The sequence below is a fragment of the Mirounga angustirostris genome, unplaced genomic scaffold, assembly GCF_029215605.1.
Source record: "Mirounga angustirostris isolate CCGP_5_RB_7025 unplaced genomic scaffold, mMirAng1.0.hap1 SCAF_6, whole genome shotgun sequence".
NCBI classification, from domain to species: Eukaryota; Metazoa; Chordata; class Mammalia; order Carnivora; family Phocidae; genus Mirounga; species Mirounga angustirostris.
In genome coordinates this window covers 56,047,872-56,062,680 of record NW_026991714.1, presented here as the reverse complement: position 1 = coordinate 56,062,680, position 14,809 = coordinate 56,047,872, and the positions used below count along the sequence as shown (strand labels likewise).

The window sequence follows — 14,809 nt, the reverse complement described above, 5'->3', positions numbered from 1 at the left end:
AATTTCATAACCACAGCCAAATATCTTAAAGCTGGCAGCCATAAGTTTTCCCTTTTCCTCCACTGGCATCTATGATTTCATTACATTACTACCAGTTATAGCATTCACCAGTCTAGTTCAAACATTTTTGGATGTCTTGCCAGGGACTGTTCATTGTTAGAGTTCTCTAAAGGACCAGTAGCCCTCCTGCGATGCAGCAGGGCCTAGTCCTCCATGAGCACCAGGTCCAATGCCACTGATGGTGCATCTTGCTGCTGCCATCTTTTCAAAGCCAGAGCTAGAATTTAAACCAGGTGTTCTGGCTCGAGTTCATGTTCTTAAGCCTTGTCCTCTGTCATCCCTTTAGAATCTGTTTTTCACACTATGTTAGCATACTGAAGTTGCGGCAAGGTTATAAACTCAAAAGCACAACTAACGGGAAGGACCCATTAAGACTGTGTTATAGGGTTGAGGGGAATAGGTCGCACATGGCCCCGATGAATTGGAATATTTGGGGAAAGGAATGAGAAGCAGTTATATTTTGAATGGGAACATGTTGGAGGAGAAATTTGCAGAGAATGAATCAGACACATTTCAGATTGGCTAGTAACTAACTGAGTTCTTTAAGTTTCCCATCTGAGGTTAGAGTAGAGTGGATGGATGGGGGCTGCCATCCTAGCAATTATTTCATTCTTTCTGTCTCACCATGTCTTGGGCCTCTCTGGTTCGTGTGAACCGTGACAATGGTACTTGGCTGCTCTACCAGAGTACTTTGTCCTGACATGGAGAAAGTACTTTTCTGATATCCCAGACCATCTGCAGTGGGACAGAGAATGGGAAGAGGGGCCTTCATCTGGGGGCATGTATTGTCTACCCAGGGATGTAGCTTTCAATGACAAGCTCTGCTTATCAGATGATTGATGTGGACAGCAGTGAGCCAGCCATCCAAGGTCCTGGGGGCGATACCAGGATAACTTTGAGGCTTACTTCATAATGTAGTAGTTTCTTCTGTCTGTCATATGGCAGGGCAGAATGGACTTCCAGTACCTTGTTTTCATGGTCTGGTAGTGGACAGCATCTTTGGGAAAATAATTCAATTATCTCTAATTAAGGAAGAAGCAAGTCAGAAAGTACTTTTATATATGCATTCACCTGAAGGTCAGAAGGAACCACAGACATCTGTAATAGGCCTGCAATATGTCCTGGGCTCCATCTGCACACAGCCTGATAACTATATTTTCTTTCTTTCTTTTTTTTTTCCTGATAACTATATTTTCAAAGAATCAGAGACTTGTAGCATTTAAGGCATTTTATAGTATTGCCTCTCATTCAAATCTTTCTCTGCACAGAGAAGAAAACCGAAGCCCAGAGAGACAGCTGGTGCTGTAACACATGGCATTTGACCTAGGACCCAATGTTCTTTCACATACACACACCTGTCTTGGATCAATGACATTCTGGAAATGCAAAGGATAATTATTACTGTGACAAGCAGTATAGAGAAGGGACTTCAGAAACTGTGACAAGGGCAGAGGGGAGAGCAAATCAGTTCGACTCAGCATTTTGCTTGAAATGGAGGCTTACTGGATGCGAAATTGCAGGAGGCTCCATGCATTGACTGAAGCCCTTTTTTGGGGATTAATCTTCTCGCCCACATGAAAGTAAAGAACTCTGCCATACGCATTTAAGTACTACTATTCAGGGAACTCGAAGAGGTCATTTACCAAATAGCTCCTTTACTCTTCCCACCAAGAATTCAGTGCTCTAATTTAGGGGAGTGGTTTTTTGGAGAATTGGCTGGCCCAACATAAAGCGGCAATTTAAAGTTCAATCATTTGCTTTTCTTTTTACATCTCCTTTCTCCTTGCCATTCTCTGGGGTTTTACTTTATTATTATTATTTTTTTAATGAAAAATTGTTCTGTAAAGGTAGTATGAGTTCTGGGTTAAAAAGTTGTAAATACAAAAGAATGTGTAGTGAGAAGAAAATCTCCACCTGAATTCTGACTGTGAGGCTTCTAGTTCTCTTTTCTGGGGACAAAACCTAAAACAAGCTTCTTCTGTTTTCCCATAATTGTATATTAATATATAATGGCCTCTTTTTATACACTTGGTAGCCTACCAATCTCACTATATTGTACCTTTCCTTTTCTCACTTAATGCTTCTTAAAGATTATTACCTCTCAGCATGTAGAGATTTCTCTCGTTCCTTTTAGTTACACTTAAACTTTGATGAAATCTGTTCTATTTTATCCTGTTACTGTTCCTGTCTTTCTAGAGCCTGCCACGTGGCCAAACCCTAGGAGATGAGTTTAACACAGCAGATCACGTGGATTGGTCCAGAAAGACCTGTTGCTTCTAGGCCCCAGAGTCCAGGCGCCCCTTTCCGCCACATAAGCATCCTGGGTGACTGTGCATAATGTGCTTTGTCTGTCCCCTTCTGATTCTCAGATGACCTTTCCAGTCTGGCTTAGAGAAGGGGGCTGGTGGGATCTTGAGAAGCCGGCTTGCCTTGTGTTTGTCTTCTTGGCTGCTCCGTCAGTGAGGGAGGACGCGCTCCTACTCTGAGATCTCTCGGAGGAGACTTTGGGTTTTGCTGGCAGGCAGACCTTCAGGCTACTCAGCGGAATGTCTTTGGTTCTGTAGCTTCAGGAGGAGCCAGGAGGCTGTGCTTCCAGGCCAAGGGAAACACTGCTTCAGACTCAAGACCACGACTTGGCAGAGATTCTGGGGCCCACTGAATTTAGGAAAGGGCTTTCTCATACCTTTACGTGCTCAAACCACTCTTTTCCCATTAAAACTGAGAGGAGGATGGAATGACTGCAGACATCGGGTGTATTCACTGGCACAGAACAATTGCCTGGGCAAAATGGATTCCAATCTCATTTTGGTACAATAGGAAAGGCAAGTGCCTCCTTCCCTAGTTGGGAAGGAAGGAGAAGGAAGCCAGAGTCAAATCAGACCTCTCAAGACTCAGCATAGGCTTGGTCTCTGCTTAGACAAATAATCTTGAGGAGACCCAAATCCCCTGTTCATTGCGAAAACAGACAGTGCCAGAGTAAAACAGAATTAAATTGTTTCTCTTTCATGGCAGCTGAAGTGTAAAACCCATTCTCTTCTGACCTTCTGGCCAGAATATCCTGACACCTCATAAATTATCCTAAGGGCTCGGGGCCTGGGGGGGCTTTGGGAAGGCTGCAGGTCCACACTGCTGTCAGCCCTGAGCGCAGGGTGGCTGGGCCGCCCTTCTGGCCTTTCTGATATGCGGGCACCCGTGTTAGGATGTGGAGGAAAATAGTTTTCTCAAAGTCAGCTTTTCTGAGTTAGGACAATTGTTTCCCTTCCCTTCATGCTTTTAGAGTTTGTATGGCCACAGGGCCCATGAGTTGTTTACTAAGGAGGCAGGGAAAGCACAGCGATAGCTCCTATTTTTCTTAGAAAAAGGAGAACAGGGAAGGAAGGAGAGGGCGCAGTGAGAGAGACACAAAAGATGAAGAATTGAATTAAAGGGGAAGGAAACAAAAGGAGGGAGGAGGAATTGTGGGTGAGAGAAATGGTATCCATTCAGATAGGGCCTCCCCTCCCCCAACCCCCATGTGGTGACAGGAAGCCAGCCACCTGCTCAGCAGGATGGGGCTCACATCCACTTCCCCGCCTCCCGGTGAGCCGCCTTTAGCTCCTATATCCATCTGTGCTCTACACACAGTAGGTGCTCTATAAATGTTTGCGGAGTGGAAAGATCCACAGATTGGTCCCCAGAGAGGGAAACAGATTTATTTTGGGAAACTCCAAGAATGTAGAACAGAGTCATTTGGAGCAAACAATATTCCTGTAGCCTGAATCACCATAAGGTTTAAAGAATCTGGGTATTTGTGGGTGTGTCTGGACATACTGTGTGTGGGAGCATGGGTGGGTGGTCTGGACGGGTGGGTAATAAGTGACAGGAGGGCCCTTGAAAATATAAAGGGCTCCGTAACTACTGTAAAAATAAAACTGGGAACAGCATGCCCAGACCTCCAGCCATGCAGTGACCAAACTTGACCTTGGCAGAGATGAATAATATTGTGGAGATGGATTCAAGAATTATTAGTCAATGTTTTCAGTCCCTATGGGCTTTTTTTTTCTTTTTCCCAGAGAACTGCTGGGTGGGTTTTTGGCAAATGACTGCAACAGCCTGTAGGATTCCGGAGCCCTTTTAAGCTCCATCTAGACTCTGCTATATTGATGTTTGTTGTTGTTGTTTGGTTGGTTTTCTTTTTAATTTCTGGTTCTTTTCTTCTCTAATGGGATGTCTTTTCTGGTTCCCCCTTTGTACAAAGAATATGCTTTCTCACTTGCTTCTGCTTTTCATTCCTTCCTTTCTTAGAAATTATGTCTTCAGCATTCCTCACAAACAGACAGATAGATCCTCTTCCTGATTCCTCTGGCCTGGAGGAGAAGGATGGAAGATCCCAGAAAACCTGCTTATATCAGGCTGCAGAATAGGTCCCAGGTTTCCCAGGAAACCTGCTTATGTCAGGCTGCAGAATAAGTCATAGGATATTATTCTCTGCAGCTGTTCCAGTGCACAGATATATGCTCATTGGAATGTACATCGTGTTGGTGAAGGGAGGCAGGGCCCAAGGGAGGATTTTTGGGGACTGTGGCTGCAGATAACCCATTGAGAGAATATCCTACCCCAACCATACCACTACTGTGGGAACCTGACAAGTTTGAGTTGTTGATACATATCCTCATACATACATCTGCCATCACACAATAGCAAGCTCTCATATTTAATTTTAGTGTTTTTGATAGAGAAACAGCAATCTGTGAGGGTTGGTAACAGATCCTTAAACCCTGCAGTTATTTTGGGTATTAGGTAGGAAATAAGTCTTAGAAATAAAGTTTCTTAGATGCTGGGGATCACATGCTACAGGTATAAACTTAAGGAATATTGTGAAACTAAATTTTGGGGGGAAACTATATTGATAACAACCTTGAATACTGCATCCCTATTTTCTTTATATATATATTTTGAGGTTTACCTAATCATTCCCCAACTAATCAGCCTAATTCTTGATTCCATATGACCACCTCACTCTTGTAATTGCTGTGCACATCTGTATGTATTTATGTTGATTTTATGTATTTTATTTCCCTCCCATTAGACCTTAATCTCCTTGAGGAGAGGAATCAGCGCAGTATTTATTCTATATACACAAGTGCCTGGGATTGTTTTGTGAATACTATGTGTAGTCAATAAATGAAGCACACATTCCACTCTCTGAAGAGCATTTTAATGCTAGGTTGGCTTGTTTTACTAACTTCTTCTTCCATCTCTTTACTAGTCAGTGCACGTTCAAGAAATGCTGATGTCAGCCATAGGATGACATAATTATGAAAAAAATATAATTCTAAAATTATACAATACACTTCAAAGTCAAGAGTAAATTACCTATGGGTTTACCATGGCTTCATAGGTAGCAAGATGGCATTTAAATTGTAGGTATAAGTTTCTGACCATATGCAGTTATCCATTTTTTAATAAATATAAATGTTCTATTCAGTTACTAAATATTTTTGTGTATGTTTCTTTTGAGCTGTTCTCTTTAGTTCTCCGTGGAACATTCTATTGGACCCTTCACCATTAGCACCTCCTGAATTTTGAGCCTGGCCCCAAAGTCAAGGAAACCACACAGAGACAATCAACTAAATAAATTTGCTCTGTTTCTGAACAAGGTTCTACCTCCCTGGTGCCATTTTACCAACAGAACTAACTCTTGAAGTTCTAATGCTCAGATAATGCAAAATCATTGCTCTAGCTTGTTACTTCAATCTTCTCTCCAAACCTTCTTACTGGATTGCAGACTGATTTATGCTTCAGGTCTTTTTTTCCCATTGTAATACTGGGACATGTTAATCCTGTACACATCCATGAAATGCATTTCTACAACCTTCTTCCTCTTCCCTCTGCCTAGTGGCCACATGTTGAAGCCTGGACACCCAGCATGCCTCTCTTGACATACTGCTAATTGCCTCTCCATGTTCTTCTGCATTAATACCAACCTGTCCTGAGATTATTTCTCTCAGGAACTTCCCTTTATTCAGCTATCTTCATGAAAAACAAAACACTATTGAATAAATTAAGAAAATGATTGCAATGACATACTACTTTGGAAATATGCATTCCTTATTTGACCTCTTATGACATAAGATCTTCATCCTAGTGCTCCAAATGCATTCATCCATCCATTAACCTGAGGAAAGATTATGATTTGTTGTGTAAGGAATTCAAGGAAGAAAGATAGGAAACAGCTTCTAAGATAAAAAATAGATTTTGAACAATAGTCTGGAGAGCCAAGCAGGCATTAATAGGAAAGTGTTCTCCAGATCCCTTCATTGCTGCCTTTAGCATACGAACAGCTCAGCTTGAAGGGCTTGTGTTCTGAGATGTCTCCTGCAGCAGTGAGAAGACAGCTCATCGGCCATGAGGTGGAGTCACCTCCATGGCAGCAGGGGGGGTAAAATGGATGAGCAGAGATTGTGAGTAGGAGAGTGGAGTAGAGAGTAAGGTAGTGAAGTGGTCAGTTATCTCTTGCTTCGTCTACCCTTAGGTAAGTTGAAGAGAACTCAAAGCAGGTTGGGACTGGGGCAGAGGCCAGCTTAGTGGCTGCCTTAAACCAAACTGGGCCACAGTCCCATCAACCTGATCATGCAACAAACTCAGGCAGAGAAAGGGTCTGAGGTCGACCATTTCCAGAGGCATGGCTGCACAGGCAGACTTCAGAAAGACCTGAGAATGTGGCTATGGAACTTGGCAGAGGGGGTGTCACTGTTTTGGGGGAAGGGGCTGCAATGTTTCCATGGTGAGAGTTGCAAGGTGCACTTGTCAGACCTGGGCCTAATGAATGATAGCCATGACCAGACCTTGAGGGGTCTCTAACACCAACAGGAGAGGAAGTGAGGCAGAATCAGCCAAGGATCACTATGGAGCCCTGCCAAGCCCAAGCCAAGACCAACTAGATGGCAAGTTATACTGACCACAGACCTTAACCACTGAATGTCAGAAGAGTATGCAGCACCTTGTAGATAAAGATGATATCCCAGAGCAGGAAGGAGGGGGCATTGTTCCTGGAGACCCTACTCTTTCCTATGGCCCTTGGGGACCCACAAATCATCTTCCTTCTCTTTGACTTCCTCACTCCTCACCATCTTTATGCAGGGGGAAGGAAGGCTTTTGCAGAGATTGGGAATTTTTGACAAAAAAGTTCAATACTTCTCAAATAGACTGTTTAAATTATTGGATCAAACTGAATTTTCAGCTTGACTGGATTGTTAGTATATTTTTCTCACCTACCTTTTGAGGAAGACCAGACTGTGTACCAATGAAATATTAAACCTTCTATTTCTCTGCTTTTTCTCATTTTCGGTGTGTGAGTTAAATTTTGTGATTCCTGCCACATAATGGCTGACAGTAGCTGAATAATTTGCCTTTTCTGGGATGTGACTATTTTAATACGTGAGTCTAAGAGATCCAGCTTAGTAAATTGAAGGACTTAATTTTAAAGCTTAGAATAGGAATTGGCAAACTGCAGCCTGAAGACCAAATCTGGCCCACTGTTTGTTTTTGTAAATGAAGTTTTATCAGAACACAGCCATGTTCATTTGTTTATATATTGTCTGTGGCTGCTTTAGTGTTATGACAGCAGAGCTGAGTGGTTGCAACAGAGCCCACATGGCCTGCAAAGCCAAACGTGTTTATTACCTGGCTTTTTATAGCAAAAGTTTGCTGACCCCTGGTGTAGAATAATATGGTTTTATTCAGCATCTTGTCCAGTCCCCTTTTTAGACAGATGAGGCCAGGGAGATCCTGCAAAATTAACTGACATGTCCAAGATGACACAAGGGAGGGGTGGGGTGGAGATAACAAACCATGAAATTTTAAACACGGGGAAAGGCGAGCTGAGAAATCTCTACAGAGCTGGGTTTCCTTTGAATATTTTTGTCTTAAGTCATACCCCTGAGGTTGCATGATCATTATGAACTAAACTTACTAATAGAGGAAAGTAAAACTAATCAGTGAGAATTCCTTGCAGCCTATGAAATTACCTGGGTTTTATAACAACATGAAGACTCAGTTCAGTCAGCGGGCTCCTCCTGACACACCAAAGACCCTGCCTTCTGAGGCCGTCACATGTGCTCCCTAGATATTAGGTAACGGAGGCCCAAAGTAGGGTCCAATGTTTTGGGATTTGGAAAATCATCCTAAAAATTGATTGCTGGAATCCCACATGAAACTCCAGCTGGGGAAGTGTCTGGAACGCTCATCTGTTCTAAGAGGCTGTCAGAGACAAGGCTATGGAGCCTTGTGTCTCTTCCCAGCTTCTTGAGGAAACCGGGCCCCTGAGAAGCAGACCGTGGAATGGCTGCCAAGTTGCTGCCTCTGCCTCTCCTTCCTCAGAAACCTCTCCACCTGTTCTCTCATTTCATTTCCTAACCTCGGGGTCACTTTTCACCTCCTGCCATTAGGAGCTGGCCCTGTCACTCCATTGAAGTAGAAGGGTTTTTCAGCCCTCACCTCATTTGACCGCTCTGAGACATCTTTTTTGCCCACACCCTTTTCAATAATGCTCCCTCCTCCCTTGGCGTATGCCCTGCTCATGTAATTCCCCTGACTTGTTGCCTCTCCCCAGGCTCATTCTTCATCTGTCCACCACCCTCAAATGTGGACCTCAGGGTCCCAATCTCTATCCTCTGTCTTTTTGTCTATTTTCGCTTGGAAAATCTCATTTTATGGTCATGGCTTCAGTTGCCAGTTAACTGCGGTCGCCTCCCAAATCTGTTTCTTGCTCAAAGCTCTCTTCTAAACTGTAAACTTCATGTCCCTTTGCCCACAGAACACTTACACCGGATTTCCCTCAGTTTGACTTTCTCAAACTCAGAAACCCAAGGCTGAAACCATAATCTTTCCCCTAACCCTAATACTTTCTCTGATATTCGAAACTTATCATCCATCTGCTTAAAACCCTTCAGTGGCTCCTGGAGCTACACAGAATAAGTTTACCACATTCAACGAAGCCCCGCATGACCTGGCTTCTGGCATCTTCTTCTCGTAGTTGCTAGCCCTTGCCCTCTCCCTTCTGTGCTATTTCTTTCTTTGCTTTAGGTGAAATCACTTCCCCTTTGTCAATTCAATGAGTATCTATTAAACTTCCAAGATTCAGTTCAAGTACTGCCTTCTCTATAACCATCTATAAGACAGTGGACACCAGAAAAGGAAGGCTTGAATCCTTACTTCCTTGTCTCTGCACATTGGTGGGCCCTGGAATTTGTCACGTGGACATAGCTACTTTGTGACAGCAACCAGCTCCTTGCCGGGCAAGACTTTAACTGGCTGCAGTTCCTTGTGGAATTTTCCAGTTCCCCCACCCATCTGGGATTATCTTACTAGCCTCACTTAAATAGCTATGGGGCCAAGTGGTAATTCTTGGAGTAATTTAGTCAGATGACTGTCAGTGAAAATTCTTCTAGAGAAAACAATGCAATAACTAGAATGAGGATAATCTTTTTTAAAAGATTTTATTTATTTATAAGAGAGAGAGAGCATGAGTCAGGGGAAGAGGGAGGGGCAGAGGGAGAGGGAGAAGCAGACTCCCCACTGAGCAGGGAGCCTGACATGAGGCTGGATCCCAGGACCCTGAGATCATGACCTGAGCTGAAGGCAGGCGTTTAACCGACTGAGCCACCCAGGTGCCCCTAGAATGAGGATAATCTTAATAGGGGCAGAATATAGCACTTTATTCAGCATTTAGAACATTACAGAAATGCAGCACTATGGGATTAAGGAGCATGTACTCTGGAGTTGAGGTGCCAAAATTCGAATTCTGACTCAGCTCTTCATTAGCTTTGTGACTCTGGGCAAGTTTCTTAGCCTGTAAGTGCCTCAGTTTCTTCACCTAGAAACTGGATATGGTGATCATGGTATCCTCTAGGTAGGATTGTGGGGAGGGGCATAGTCATATTGATATATATGTGTGCATAGTGTGAGCATTTATATACACACATTACTTAGAACAGTGCTTGGCATTTAAGTGTTACCTACTACTATTTTCCCCCCTTTTTTAGGGACAGAGGGTGTGGGTGGGAGAGGGAGAGAGAGAATCTTAGGCAGGCTCCATGCCCAGCGAAGAGGCCAATGCGGGGCTTGATCCCTCGACCCTGAGATCACAACCTGAGCCAAAATCAAGGGTTGGACCCACTGAGCCACCCAGTGCCCTTTCCTACTACTATTTTCAGCTTACTAGATGACTAAGGGAGTAGTTTAGGTTTGGTAGCCATGAGGAAGATCAGGTTGAGCAGCTACCTCTTTCACACTAGTAAAATCAATCAATGAGCTCTCAACTCTTCAATTAAACAGCACACTAAATAATATGCTTATATGTCTTGTGTTTGTTTAGCCTTTTATACTAGGCAAATAACTTTTGCTTACTGTTATATTAGGTAGCAGTAAAAACAAGGAAAGAATGAACAGGCTTTGAACATGCAATTCTTTATTTTATGTGAAAATACTTTGATGAATGTCTGCTTAAATAGTTTGAGCAAGCCATTACAGAACTTCAAACACCAGGGAGCCCTGTTAATATGAACCACTGTGCACCTCAGTGTAAGCCATTTCCACGGCATTTCATTCTCACAACATCCAAAGCAAAGGGGTAGGATGTGTAGGTATTATTGTCCTCATTTTATGCATAAGATAATAATCAAACAGTGACACAAGGGTCCTGTGTTTTCTGATTCCTGCCTTATGCTCATTCCAGTGTTATGTTTTTAAAAACATTTTTAGGGGGGCCTGGGTGGCTCAGTCTGTTAAGCATCTGCCTTCAGCTCAGGTCGTGGTCCCAGGATCCTGGGATTGAGCCCCTCAGCAGGCTCCCTGCTCGATGGGAAGTCTGCTTCTCCATTTCCCTCTGCACCCTCATTCGTGCTCACTCTTTCTCTCAAATAAATAAATAAAATCTTAAAAAAATTTTTTTTTTTTTAACTTCATTTTACTTGCTTGGTATTCAAAAAAAAAAAAAGCCAGGCTGTGCTAAACCAATTCATACCCTAGGGACTCAGTCCAAAGGTTCTTTAAAGCCCTTTTGAAAACTTTTTCCAAATTCAAGGAATTCTTTATGATGATTCTTACATCTTCATTGTTACCAATGCTGATTGAGGAGCCTAGGGGTACAAAAGGAGAGCTGGGGGATAACAGGAAGTAGAAAACAGTTTAACAAAGAAAATAGGCTTATTAGATATTTGTCCGTTGTTCTCTAGCCACTGCTTGGTCGCCTGGTGCTAATGCCTCCATCTACTTCTCCCTATTTCTAGCACCACCAACTACTCTATTCCATGCTACCACAAGGTCTGGCCTAAAGTGCTAGAATGTTCTCCTCAAATATATGATCTCCCTACAACCACTCTGGTACCTTTCTCATCTGTTCTCCAATTTGGTGCTTGCTTCGGCAGCACATATACTAAAACTGTTCTCCAGTTTGTTGCCAGAATCATCTTTTCCAAATACATATCAGATCACCTCACTCCTTTTTGCTCAAATTCCCTCAATAGATTTTCACTGGTCTTGAGGTAAAACTAAAATTCCGTATCATCTGGTTCTACCTCCTGTGGCAGACAGTGCAAGCTGTTAATAATACCCATTCCTCTTCCTCCTGTGACACAGACATTTTGCAGATCTTAGGGGTAACCACGTGACTGAGTTTAGCTAATGGAATGTGAGCAAAGGTGATATTGTTCTACTTTCAGGCCCAGGCCATAAGAATCTCTGACAGGCATGTTCATGACCTTTCCAGATGACTGGGACGGCAAGACTTATGTTGACTTTGAAAGCCACGTGTTGAAGACAACAGAGAAGTGCTAGCATGAATCTCTGACAATGGATTCCCTAGGATCCCCTTTCACCACCTCTAACCTGGAATTGCCTTGAGATGTTATATGAGAGAGAAACAAGCATTTATCGTCTTGAGCCATGATGTGGTTGGGCCCATGTGTTGCTGAGGACTGGTCTACTGTAACTAATATGTTACATTTCCTGCCCCATCTACTCCCAATACTGCTCAGACCTCACCTCTCCCCATCGGCTGAAGAGATATTCTGTCAGTTCTTCATATTTGCCATGTTCCCTTCTTTTATGGCACTTTGCACACATTATTAATTGTTCCACGAACACTTTCTGGTCAAATCATGTTCATTCTTTAGATCTTAGCTCAGGTCACCGAGAAATCTGCCTATTTCATGGAAAGCTTCTCTGAACTCCAGGGCCCCTCTATGGACTCATCTCACTGTGTACTCTTCTTCCGTAAATCTTGTGATGATTGCAACTTTATATTTGATTTTGTGTTTAATCACTTAAGTTCCCTTCACTAAAGTGTAAATTCTGTGAGAACAGTGACAGCATTTGTGTTTTGTTTGTTTTTTTTTTTTTTAAAGATTTTATTTATTTATTTGACAGAGAGAGACAGCACACAAGCAGGGGGAGCTACAGAGGGAGAGGGAGAAGCAGGCTCCCCACTGAGCAGGGAGCCCAGTGATGCGGGGCTTGATCCCAGGACCCTGGGATCATGACCTGAGCCGAAGGCAGACGCTTAACTTGACTGAGCCACCCATGTGCCCCTCGGACAGCATCTGTTTTGTTCCTTCAGCATCTACATGGTAACTTGATATAAAGACAATCAATTTTTGTTGAAAGAGTGAATCAGATTATTAATCCATACCATTAAGAAAAAAATTAAACATGTTAAGCACAATTTCTGGCTGCTCATTATGATGCAAAGATATTTTTTCTCAGTCTAAAATGTTATTTTGCCACTTTGTTTTTAAGTGCTTTCAATAATTGCTGCCGTGCTTTCAGATCATAATCTCCAGGACATGGGGCTTGACGTACAACTTCTACACTTGGCCCCCCTGGGTTAGCTTGATCGTCTTTGGCATTTCGCTTTTCCTGATAGTTGGTAACCACATACATTCTGGATTGTTTCTTATCTAAGAAACTTCTGGTTGGGAAAAAATACTAGAGAATAAAACATACAAGGAATAAGTTATATCCTGGATATAACTTTCTTTGTGTATGAAGAAAAAAAGAGCAAGGGCCTGATAAGATAGATCTGGGGGCTTGATTTCTAATTAGGTTGCCGGATACATATGCATGTTTCATGCAATATTTGGAACATGTTTATTCTAAAAAATTACTTCCTGTTTACATTCAAATTTAGCTGGGTATCCCATGGTTTTAAGTGGTAAATCTGGTAGCTCTCTGTCTAGTTCTGCCAGTTACTAGAATCTTCACCTGAGATATGAATTTTACCTTGAGAGGATTATATGAAAGATCATATTTGAAATGCTTAGTATAGCATTGGGTACTATGCGCTGACCCTCAGTGCTCAAAAAATATTTATTTGCATTATTAATATATGTAATAATAAAAGCTACTGTTTATTGCAATAAGATCTATTACTTCCAATAATAAGAGCTACTACTGTGCCACTATATACAAGGTCTTGCTCTAAGCTGATCACATGTATTATTCTATTCATTTCTTCCAATCTCTACTTTACAGATGAGACACAAAGAATATGGATCACCATTCGATAGTGGTGGAGACGGCATCGGACCCAGCTGACCCCAGGACCTGCTCTCTTACCCTCCACACAATTTCGGCATGTTACTGGCTGGGTCCATTTATGAGCGAGTGCTCTTTCATATTTAACAGGACTGCCTTCCCTTAGCCCCTCTGTAACCCTGGGGAATTGATTCAGCTGCCCACCTGGTAAATCAAGTATCCATTTTTGCATCCAGAGCTGATTTCATAGAAATCTAAATACAGTTTACTAGATTTACATGTTAACACTAAAAGGAAAAAGTTCCCTGCTTGCCTTTTAGTTGGGGCAATGCTTTGGTTTTATGGGCTTGTTTGAGTAAGTAATTATTCTGGTAATGCCAAGGCCTCCTTTATGGAGTCATAAATGCATCCTGGACAACTTAGAATAACTAGCAAGCCTTTCCCTTTGAGCCTAGCAGGCAAACACGGCTCAGCTAGATGTGAGTTGGTTTCCCTGTCCCTGCAGGTTTCTCTTTTTCTCTGGAAACATCCTATGAAACCATGTGAAGGGGGGAAAGAGGATCAGATAATTGGGATCTTTAAGATGGTTATTATGAAAAATGTTCTGGAACCAATTCAAATACCAATCAGAAACCACATTGTTCAACTAAATCACTTTCAGATGCCACATAAGATACAAAATACAATGATTTCCAGTTTAAAAATATAATGTTCCTTTTAAAAAAACACAGTATTTTATTTTATTATTTTAAAAAAACAAAAAACAAAACAAAAAAAACCCCGCCTTGGCTGGAATTCAGGCCCGTCACAGATGATGTACAGACAGGCTTTGTGCAGTTCCCTTCAGATCCGGGGCCTATAGACCTCAGTGTAATGTATTTAAAATTTCCTTAAAATGGATGTGACGGCTGTTTTCTTTGTATATTACAGAAATATACAGAGTTCAGAGGCTCCGTGGCTACACTTCAGGCATGTATGTCATTAAAGGAATGAAAAAAAGATGATGGCCAAATGCTGTATTAAAATCCTGTTAGAAACGCTGGGAGAAATTTATGGCTCCAGTCTCTTTTATCTGACAGGCGTCAGTCTGGTGAAAACAGTTTTCCTTCTTGCCATTTTCTCCTTTCCTTCCTTCCTCCCTCCCTTCCTTCCTTCCTTCCTTCCTTCCTTCCTTCCTTCCTTCCTTCCTTCCTTCCTTCCTTTTCTTTCTTTCTCTCTCTCCTTCCCTCCCTCC

The 14,809-nt window shown here is 42.4% G+C and overlaps 1 long non-coding RNA gene across 2 annotated transcripts in view; it reads left to right on the top strand.

Annotated features, from left to right (window-relative positions):
- The window catches only part of LOC135364739 (uncharacterized), a 132,529-nt gene extending 117,952 nt beyond the window's left edge, over positions 1–14,577 (top strand). For both annotated transcript variants that reach the window (XR_010412343.1, XR_010412344.1), the window contains exons 2-3: positions 12,469–12,668; positions 13,573–14,577. This is a non-coding gene — a long non-coding RNA (uncharacterized LOC135364739). The remainder of the gene's footprint in view (positions 1–12,468; positions 12,669–13,572) is intronic.
- The last annotated feature ends 232 nt before the right edge of the window (positions 14,578–14,809 follow it).